This window comes from Panulirus ornatus, chromosome 20 (genome assembly GCF_036320965.1).
Source record: "Panulirus ornatus isolate Po-2019 chromosome 20, ASM3632096v1, whole genome shotgun sequence".
Taxonomy (NCBI): Eukaryota; Metazoa; Arthropoda; class Malacostraca; order Decapoda; family Palinuridae; genus Panulirus; species Panulirus ornatus.
This window is the reverse complement of record NC_092243.1, coordinates 73677729-73687618: the sequence shown is the minus strand read 5'-3', so window position 1 is coordinate 73687618 and position 9890 is coordinate 73677729.

The window sequence follows — 9890 nt, the reverse complement described above, 5'->3', positions numbered from 1 at the left end:
GATACCTATGTTCTTTAGGAGCATACTAAAGGCTTCAACAGTCCTGGATATGCTTAATGTAGTAGCAGAGGAAATGTAGATTCCTTTGGAGTGAGAAGTGTTTGTGAGACTGTACTCCCAATGTTTCAGTCTTACCATAAGAGACTTTTTCACTCACAGTATCTCTTCAAGCAGATGGGAACTGTAACACACACACACACACTACATTATATATATATATATATATATATTTATATATATTATATAATTATATACTATATATATTTAGTATTTCTTTCTTTTCTTTCATACTATTCGCCGTTTCCCGAGTTAGCGAGGTTGCGTTAAGGATAAACAAAGGACTGGGCCTTATGAGGGGACATCTCATCTGGCCCCTTCTCTGTTCCTTCTTTTGGGAAAAAAATAAAAAAAAAAAAAAAAAATCGAGTGGGGGGTTTTACAGCACCCGCCTCCCTTACCCTTTAGTCGCCTTATACGACACGCAGGGAATACTTGGGAAGTATTCTTTCTCCCCTATCCCCTGGATATATATATTTATATATATATAAATATATTTTTTTTTTTTTCATACTATTCGCTATTTCTCGCGATAGCGATGTAGCGTTAAGAACCTGGGGATGGGCCTTTGAGGAATATCCTCACCTGGCCCTTCTTTCTGTTCCTGTCTTTTGGAAAATTAAAAAAAAATAAATATAAATCGACGAGGGGGGTTTTTCCGCCCCACAGCTACCTTCCTTTTAGTGCCTTCTACGACACACAGGGTATACGTGGGAAGTATTCTTTTCTACCCTTTCCCCTATCATAGTTGGCGACCTAAAAGGGGATGGAGTGGGGGGGCTGGAATTCCTCACCTCTCATTTTTTTTTTTTAATTTTCCAAAAAGAAGGAACACAGAAGGGGGCCAGGTGAGGATATTCCTCAAAGGCTCAGTCCTTGTTATTAACGACTTTCCTGGCTCACGGTGGGAAATGGCGAATTAGTATGAAAGAAAAAAGACAAGATATTTATATAGTTTATATATATTTATATATATATATTTGTGGCTTTGTCGCTGTCTCCCGTGTTTGCGAGGTACGCAAGGAAACAGAGAATGAAATGGCCCAACCCACCCCCATACACGTGCCTTGGATTCAATCCACTGACAAGCACGTCAACCACGGTATACTCATCGCTCCAATTCACTATATTCTTGCCCTCCTTTCACCCTGCCTGATGTTCAGGCCACGATCACACAAAATCTTTTTAACTCCATTTTCCCTCCTACAATTTGTCTCCCTTTTCTCCTCGTTCCATCCACCTCCGACACATATATCCTCTTGGTCATTTCTTTCCTCACTCATTCTATCATGTGACCAAACCATTTCCAAAACTCTCTTCTGCTCTCTCACCACGCTCTTTTTATTTCCACACTTCCTCTTACACTTACGTTACTTACTCGATCAAACCACCTCACACCCACACTGTCTCAAACATCTCATTTCCAGCACTTCCATCCTCCTGTGCACTAAACTCTATCAATAGTCCAGCCTCGCAACCTTACAACATTGTTGGTACCTCTATTCCTTCAAACATACCCTTTTTTTGCGTTCCGAAGATAATGTTTCTCAACTTCCACACATTCTTCAAGGTCCCAGGATTTTTCGCCCCTCCCCCACCTTATGTTCCACTTCCGCTTTCCATGTTCCATCCGCTGCCAGGATCCCACTCCCAGATATCTAAACAACTTCACTTCTCCAGTTTTTCTCCATTCAAACTCACTCCCAAATTGGTATTGGACCCTCAACCCTAAGGTACCTAATTAACCTTGCTCTTATTACATTTACTCTTAACTTTCTTCCTTTCACACATTTCCAAACTTTTCTTACTATTCGCCATTTCCTACATTAGCAAAGTAAGCATTAAGAACAGGGACTGGGGGCATTAAGGGGAATATCCTCACCTGGCCCCCTTCGTGTTCCTTCTTTTGAAAATTAAAAAAAAAAAAAACAAGGGGAGGATTTCCAGCCTCCCGCTCCTCCCCTTTTGTCGCCTTCTACAACATGCAGGGAATACGTGGGAAGTAGTTCTTTCTCCCTATTCCCCAGGGATAATTATATATATATATATATTTATATATATATATTATATATTTATATTTATATATATTTTTTTTTTTTTCATATATTCGCCATTTCCCGCTTTAGCTAGGTAAGCGTTAGAAAGAGGACTGGGCCTTTTGAGGGAATATCCTCATATGGCCCCTTCTTCTGTTTTCCTTTCTTTTGGAAAATTCTAAAAAAAAATGAGTGGGGGGATTTCCAGCCCCCCGCTCCCTTCCCTTTTAGTCGCCTTTTACGACATGCAGGGGGAATACGTGGGAAGTATTCTTTCTCCCCTATATATATTTTCTATTTATTCCACTTTGCCCCGTCGCCGTCCCCCGCGCCAGCGAGGTGCGCAAGGAAACAGACGAATGGAATGGCCCAACCCACCCTCACACACATGCACATTTACAATACCAGTCCAATTCACACAATACACACACTATTACATCCAACGTTTACACACATACACACTCACTGACTCACACATATATTACATGAACACATTTCCCACCACTGTTGCCCTTCACTCATTCCCAACGCCACCCCGCCATAATGGAATAACAATCCCTCCTCTATGTGTGTGTGCAGTGCTTGGAAATGCAACGAAAGGCCCCATTCGTTCACTCTCAGTCTCCAGCTGTCATGCTCAAATGCACGAAACCACAAGCTCCCTTCCCAAATCCAGGCCCACAAGAAACCCTCCACGGCCCACCCCAAAAGCTTCACATGCCCCGGCTCAATCCACCGACACCATGCCGACCCCAGTTTACCTCATCGCCCCAACTCACTCCATTCCCGCACGCCCCTCAACCTCCTGCATGCCCAGGCCCCGATCACTCAAAATCCCTCACTCCACCCCCCCCCCTCCCTAATTTGGTCGCACTCTTCTCGTTCCCTCCATCTTCGTCATGTACATCCTCTCTGTCAATCCTCCTATCATCCTCACGAGTCCAAATAATTTCAACAAAGCCAATTCTGCTCTCTCAACCATCTTTTTATTACCAACACATATCTTTTACCTTTCATTACTTAGTCAATCAAACCACATATATTTTATTTCATATATATTTGTCATTTCCCATATTAGTGAGGTAGTGTTAAGAACATGAGGATAGAGGACAAAGAGGATATATGCATCAGAAGCTAATATGAATAAGAAGAGGGTGAGAAAGAAATGAGCTTGGAAAAAAGAGGTGTGTGTGTGTGTGTGTGTGAAATACTAGAAGAGATTGGGTATAGAATAGCTAAAGTTGTAAGCAAATGAAGCAAGGGGAATGGGAGATATTTAGTGAAGCAGTGATAGCATGTGCAAGAGATATGGGATATGGGCAGTTGAGAAATTGGTATTAATTGGCGGGGTGATTGTTCCCTCCACTTCTGATGCATATATATATATATATATATAGGGAGCGGGTGGCTGGAAATCCTCCCCTCTCGTTTTTTTTTTTTTTAATTTTCCAAAAGAAGGAACAGAGAAGGGAGCCAGGTGAGGATATTCCCTCTAAGGCCCAGTCCTCTGTTCTTAATGCTACCTCGCTAATGCGGGAAATGGCAAATAGTATGAAAAGAAAAAAAAGATATATATATATATTATCCCTGGGGATAGGGGAGAAAGACTACTTCCCACGTATTCCCTGCATGTTGTAGAAGGCGACTAAAAGGGGAGGGAGCGGGTGGCTGGAAATCCTCCCCTTGTTTTTTTTTAATTTTCCAAAAGAAGGAACAGAGAAGGGGGCCAGGTGAGGGTATTCCCTCAAAGGCCCAGTCCTCTGTTCTTAAAGCTACCTCGCTAATGCGGGAAATGGCGAATAGTTTGAAAGAAAAGAAAGAAAGATATATATGTACATACTTCCCCAGAAGTCCTTTCTATTCTGTAGCACTTAGGAATTGCACCAAGTTCACCAGTCAGGACCACAGGTCATGAAGTGATGTTATGCTGGGCTTGTGACTATATGCAAAGAGTGCAGGGCAACTGAATATTAAGTGCTCCTGTGATTTCTTTTTGGTAGTTGCATCATGGTGCATGAAAGGTCTTGGATATGTTGAAATGATGTTTGAAAGTATTGTGTAAGGGGTGAGGTCCAGTGTCTTTCTCAGGGAAAAGTGTGAATCATGATTAATTGGGGAGTGTGGTTTTCTGATGGGTGTATGTCAGGTGGATGGAGCTTAAGGATGAGTAAGAAGGTGTTTTTTTTGTTTTTGTTTATTTTTTTTTTTTAGGTTGTTTGTGGTTTGTCAGGTTATTTCCATGAATATATGTTTCAGTGTATTAATTGCTGGAGTGGAGAGTTGTGAGAAAAGGTGTGAGGCTGGGTTTGGGGTTAGGTTTTATTTCTACCTGGGAGTTAGTGGTAGTTTGTTATGAGTGGACTAAGTGGGATGAGTATAATGCTTTGTACAGAATTGAGTGCGAGCATGTATGAGATGGGACTGCATGGGAGGATTTTTTACTTCACTGAGTTGGTAACTGTATGTAGTGGGTATATGTTACAGGCTAAGCCTGCAAGAGTGAAAAATCATCTTTTGCGAGGCTGTACAAACTGAGTGTACAATCTTGTTTTGGAACTTTTCATTCCAAAGAAGTCAACTTTTTCCTTTTTACTTGATTATAGTGAAGCTTGGGCTGTAGGAGCCTTTAGCAGACAGGTCCTGAGTTAACACCCAAAGGTTTTCTTCTTATCATAGAAACTGGTACACATGTAATTGTTAATATCGGAAGTGAATGAAAGGAAGTGTTGTGTTTAGATTCTGGGTGTGGATTTGGCGGCGGATGGAACCATGTAAGCGGAAAAATGAATATAGGATGGGGGAGGGGGCGATTGTTCTGGGAGCGTTGAAAAATGTGTTGGAAGGCAAGGATACATTATCCGGTAAGCCAAAAATGGGTCTGTTTGATGGGAATAGTGGTTCCAACTATGGTTATTGTTATGGCGTGGGCTTGGATAGTAATTTTTGTGGGAGGAGGGTGGATTGTGCTGGAAATGAGATGTTTTGAGGACAATATGTGGTTGTGAGGTGCTTTGATCGAGTAAGTATAAATTGGGTAGGAGAGATGTGGTAATGGAAATAAAATAGAGTGTGATTGAGAGAGCTGAAGAGGGTGTTTTGAAATGTTTTTTTCACTGGGAGATGAGTGAAGGAAAGATTGGACCAAGAGGATATATGTGTCTGAGGTGGAGGAAGGGAGAAGTGGGAAACCCAAATTGGAGATAGAAAGATGGAGTGAAATAGATTTTGAGTGTTGGGGTCAGAACATGCAAGGAGAGTGAAGGTGTGCAAGGATAGAATGAATTGAAACAATGTGGGATACGAGGGTCAAAGTGTGTCAATGTGAAAGCGTCTGGGTAAAACCATGGAAAGTTTGTGGAGCGTGGATGTGGAAAGGGAGCTGTGGTTTCGGTGCATTATTAATGTCAGCTTGAGACTGTGTGTGAACGGAAAGTGGCCTTTGTTGTCTGTTCCTAAGCACTTCCTCGCGCACATGAGGGGGGGAAGGGTTGTATTTCATGTGTGGCGGGGTGGCGTGGAATGAATAAGGCAGACAGTAGGAATTATCCCTGGGGATAGGGGAGAAAAGTATACTTCCCTCGTCATTCCCTGAGTGTCGTAGAAGGAGACTTAAAAGGGGAGGGAGCGGGTGGCTGGAAATCATCCCCCTTTCTTTTTTTTTTTTTTCCAAAAAGAAGGAAAGAGAAGGGGGGGTCGGTGAGGATTTTCCATCTAAGCCAGTTCTCTGTTATTTTCGCTACCTCGCTATCGCGGGAGAAATTGGCAATTTGTATGAAAAAAAAAAATAAAAAAATTGTTAGGAAATTTTTGTACTGTGTATATACGTATTATGTCTGTTTGTGTATATATATGTATACGTTGAGTGTTTAGGTTTGTATATTTGCGTGTGTGGACGTGTATGTATAGACTTGTGTATGTGGGTGGGGGGGGGCCATTCTTTCATCTGTTTCCTTGCACTACCTCGCTATCGCGGAGACAGCCGGGACTCTGTAAAAAATTTATAAAATATAAATAATTTTTTCATAAACATTCGCCATTTCCTACATTAGTGAAATCAAAAACAAAAGACAGCCTTAAGAGGAAAAGTCCTCACTTGGCCCACTTCTCTGCTCATTTTGGAAAAGTAAAACAGGAGATGGGGATTTCCACCACCCCCCCCCCCACATCCCTTTTAGTCACCTTCTACGACATTTGGGAATACATGGGCAGTATAATCTCTCCTGTATACCCACAGATAGGGAAGAATGTGTTTACAAATATTTTTACAAGGAAGATGCAGTATATACTGGTAAAATGTTTCATTCATTGCTGCCAAATGCTCATTCATCCATTCCTGATGCTACCTTGCTCAACTGGGAAATGGCGAACATGTATGAAATATATTTTTTTCGTACTTGATCACCATTTCCTGAGTTAGCAAGGTAGCACCAAGAAACAGACAGAGAAAGGTCACATCGCTCACACACTCAGACACACACACACACACATTTGTATATAGATATATTGTTATTTTTCTGCCCAACACATATTTCCCATTTCCTGCATTAGTGAGGTAACAATAAGAACAGAGGACTGAGCCTTAGAGGGAATATCCTCACTTGGCCCCTTTTCTGTTTCTTCTTTTGGGGGAAAAGAAAAAAACAGGAAGGGAAGGATTTCCAGCCCCCATTCCCTTCCTTTTTACTTGCCTTCTACAACATGGCCAGGGGAAAAAAGATATTTATATTTATTATTTATATATTTTTATATATATTTAGATATATAATATATATATATATATATATATATATATATTTTTTTTTTCATACGATTCGGCCATTCCCGCATTTGCGAGGTAGATTTAGAACAGAGGACTGGGACTTAGTGGGAAAATCCTCACATGGCTCCCTTCTCTGTTTCTTCTTTTGGAAAACTTAAAAAAAAAACGAGAGGGGAGGATTCCAGCCCACCCGTCCCTCCCACTTTTTGTCGCCTTCTACGACACGCTGGGAATACGTGGGAAGTATTCTTTCTCCCCTATCCCCAGGGATATATATATATATATATATATATATATATATATATATATATATATATATATATATATATATATATATATATATATTATCCCTGGGGATACGGGAGAAAGAATACTTCCCACGTATTCCCTGCGTGTTGTAGAAGGCAACTAAAAGGGAAGGGAGCGGGAGGCTGGAAATCCTCCCCTCATTTTTTTTTTTTTTTTCCAAAAGAAGAAACAGAGAAAGGGGCCAGGTGAGGATATTCCCTCAAAGGCCCAGTCCTCATCCTCTGTTCTTAACGCTACCTCGCTAATGCGGGAAATGGCGATTAGTATAAAAAATATATATATATATATATATATATATATATATATATATATATATATATATATATATATATATATATATAGGGAGACCAAATTGGAGGTGGCAAGATGGAGTGAACAAGATTTTGTGTGATCGGGGCCTGAACATGCAGGAGGGTGAAGGAGGGGCAAAGATAGAGTGAATTGGAGGTATGTTGGTATACGGGGTTTGACGTGCTGTCAGTGGATTGATTCAAGGCATGTGTATGGGGGGTGGGGTTGGGCCATTTCTTTCGTCGTTTCCTTGTGCTACCTCGCAAACGCGGGAGACAGAAAAAAAAAAAAAAAAAAAAAAAAAAAAAAAAATATATATTATATATTTATAATATTTTATATATTTATATATAATGTTATTATTTTTTTTTTTTTTTTTTTTTTTTTCTGCCTCCCGCGTTTGCGATGTAGAACTGGAAAACAGACGAAAGAATTGCCCAAACCCACCCCCATACACATGCCTTGATTCAATTCCACTGACAGCACGTCAACCCCGGTTATACCACATCGCCTCCAATTTCACTCTATTCTTTGCCCTCCTTTCCCTCTGCTTGTTCAGGCCCCGATAACAAAATCTTGTTCACTCCCTCTTGCCACCTCAATTGTGGTCTCCCTATATATTTATATATTTATATATATTTATCTATTTTATATATATTATATATATATATATATATATATTATATTTTTTATACTAATCGCATTGCCCGCATTAGCGTGGTAGCGTTAGAACAGTGGATGAGGAGGGCCTTTGACGGGAATATCCTCACCTGGCCCTTTTCTGTTTATTCTTTTGGTAAAATAAAAAAAAATGAGGGGAGATTTCCAGCCTACCCGCTCCCTTCCATTTTTAGTGGCCTTCTACAACAAGCAGGGATTTACGTGGGAAGTATTCTTTTTCTCCCGTATCCCCGGGGATAATATATATTATATTTATATTTTATATATTTATATATATATATATTATATATATAATTATTCTATATAAAACATAATTTTTATATACCTGGGGGGATAGGGGGAGAAGAATACTTCCAAGTTTTCCCTGCGTGTCGTAGAAGTGCGTCTAAAAGGGGAGGGAGCGGGTGGCTGGGAAATCCTATCTCTCGTTTTTTTTTATTTTTCCAAAAAGAAGGAAAGAGAAGGGGGCCAGGAGAGGATTTTTCCCCTCTAAAGGCCCAGTCCTCTGTTACTTATGCTTTACCTCGCATATGCGGGGAAATGGCGAATCGTATGAAAAAAAAAAATATATATATATATATATATATAATTTATATTTATATTTTATATATATATATATATATATATATATATAGATATATATATTCTTTTTTCCCTGCTGTTGTAGTAGAAGCAAGTAAAAAGGAAGGGGGAATGGGGCTGGAAATCCTTCCCTTCATGTTTTTTTCTTTTCCCAAAAGAAGAAAGAAACAGAAAAGGGGCAAGTGTGGATATTCATCTAAGGCTCAGTTCATCTGTTCTTATTGTTACTCTCTAATGCAGGAAATGGGTGAATATGTTGTTGGGCAGGAATAATAACAATATTTCTATATACCAAATGTGTTGTGTGTGTGTCTGAGTGTTTTGTGAGCGATGTGCATTTCTCTGTCGTTTTTGGTGATACCTTGCTAATCTCAGGGATATGGTGATCAAGTACTGAAAAAAAATATATTTCATACATGTTCGCATTCCTGTGAGCAAGGTTGCACAGGAATGGATGAATGAGCATTTGGCAGCTAATGAATGAAACATTTTACCAGTATTTACTGCATTCTTCCTGTAAAAATATATTTGCTAAACACATTCTTCCCTATCTGTGGGTTTACAGGAGTGATTATGCTGCCCATGTATTCCCAATGACGTAGAAGGTGACTAAAAAGGGATGTGGGGGGAGGGGGGGGGGGGGGGGGGTGGGAAAATCCCCATCTCCTGTTTACTTTTCCAAAAATGAGCAGAGTAAGTGGGCCTATACAGTGAGGACTTTTTCCTCATAAGGTGTCTTATGTTTTTGATTTCACTAATGTAGGAAATGGCGAATGGTTTATAAAAAATATTATTTATATTTATTTTATTTTACAGTGTGCTGTCTCCCGCGTTAGCGAGGGTAGTGCAAGGAACAGATGGTAAAAGAATGGCCAAACCCACCCACATTTACACATGTATATACATTACACGTCCCCACACAGCATATATACATACTTTACTCTCAAGTTTAACATATATATACAACTCAGACTTTTACGTATATTTCCACATGTACCTTAATTCATACTTTTTTTTTTTTTTTTCATGCTATTTGCCATTTCCCGCGATTGCGAGAGTGGTAGCGTAAGAACTGTGATCTGGGTCCTTAGAGGAATATCCTCACTGACCCCCTTCATCTGTTCCTTCTTTTGGAAAAAAAAAAAAAAAAGAGAAAGGGGAGGATTATTCTGCCA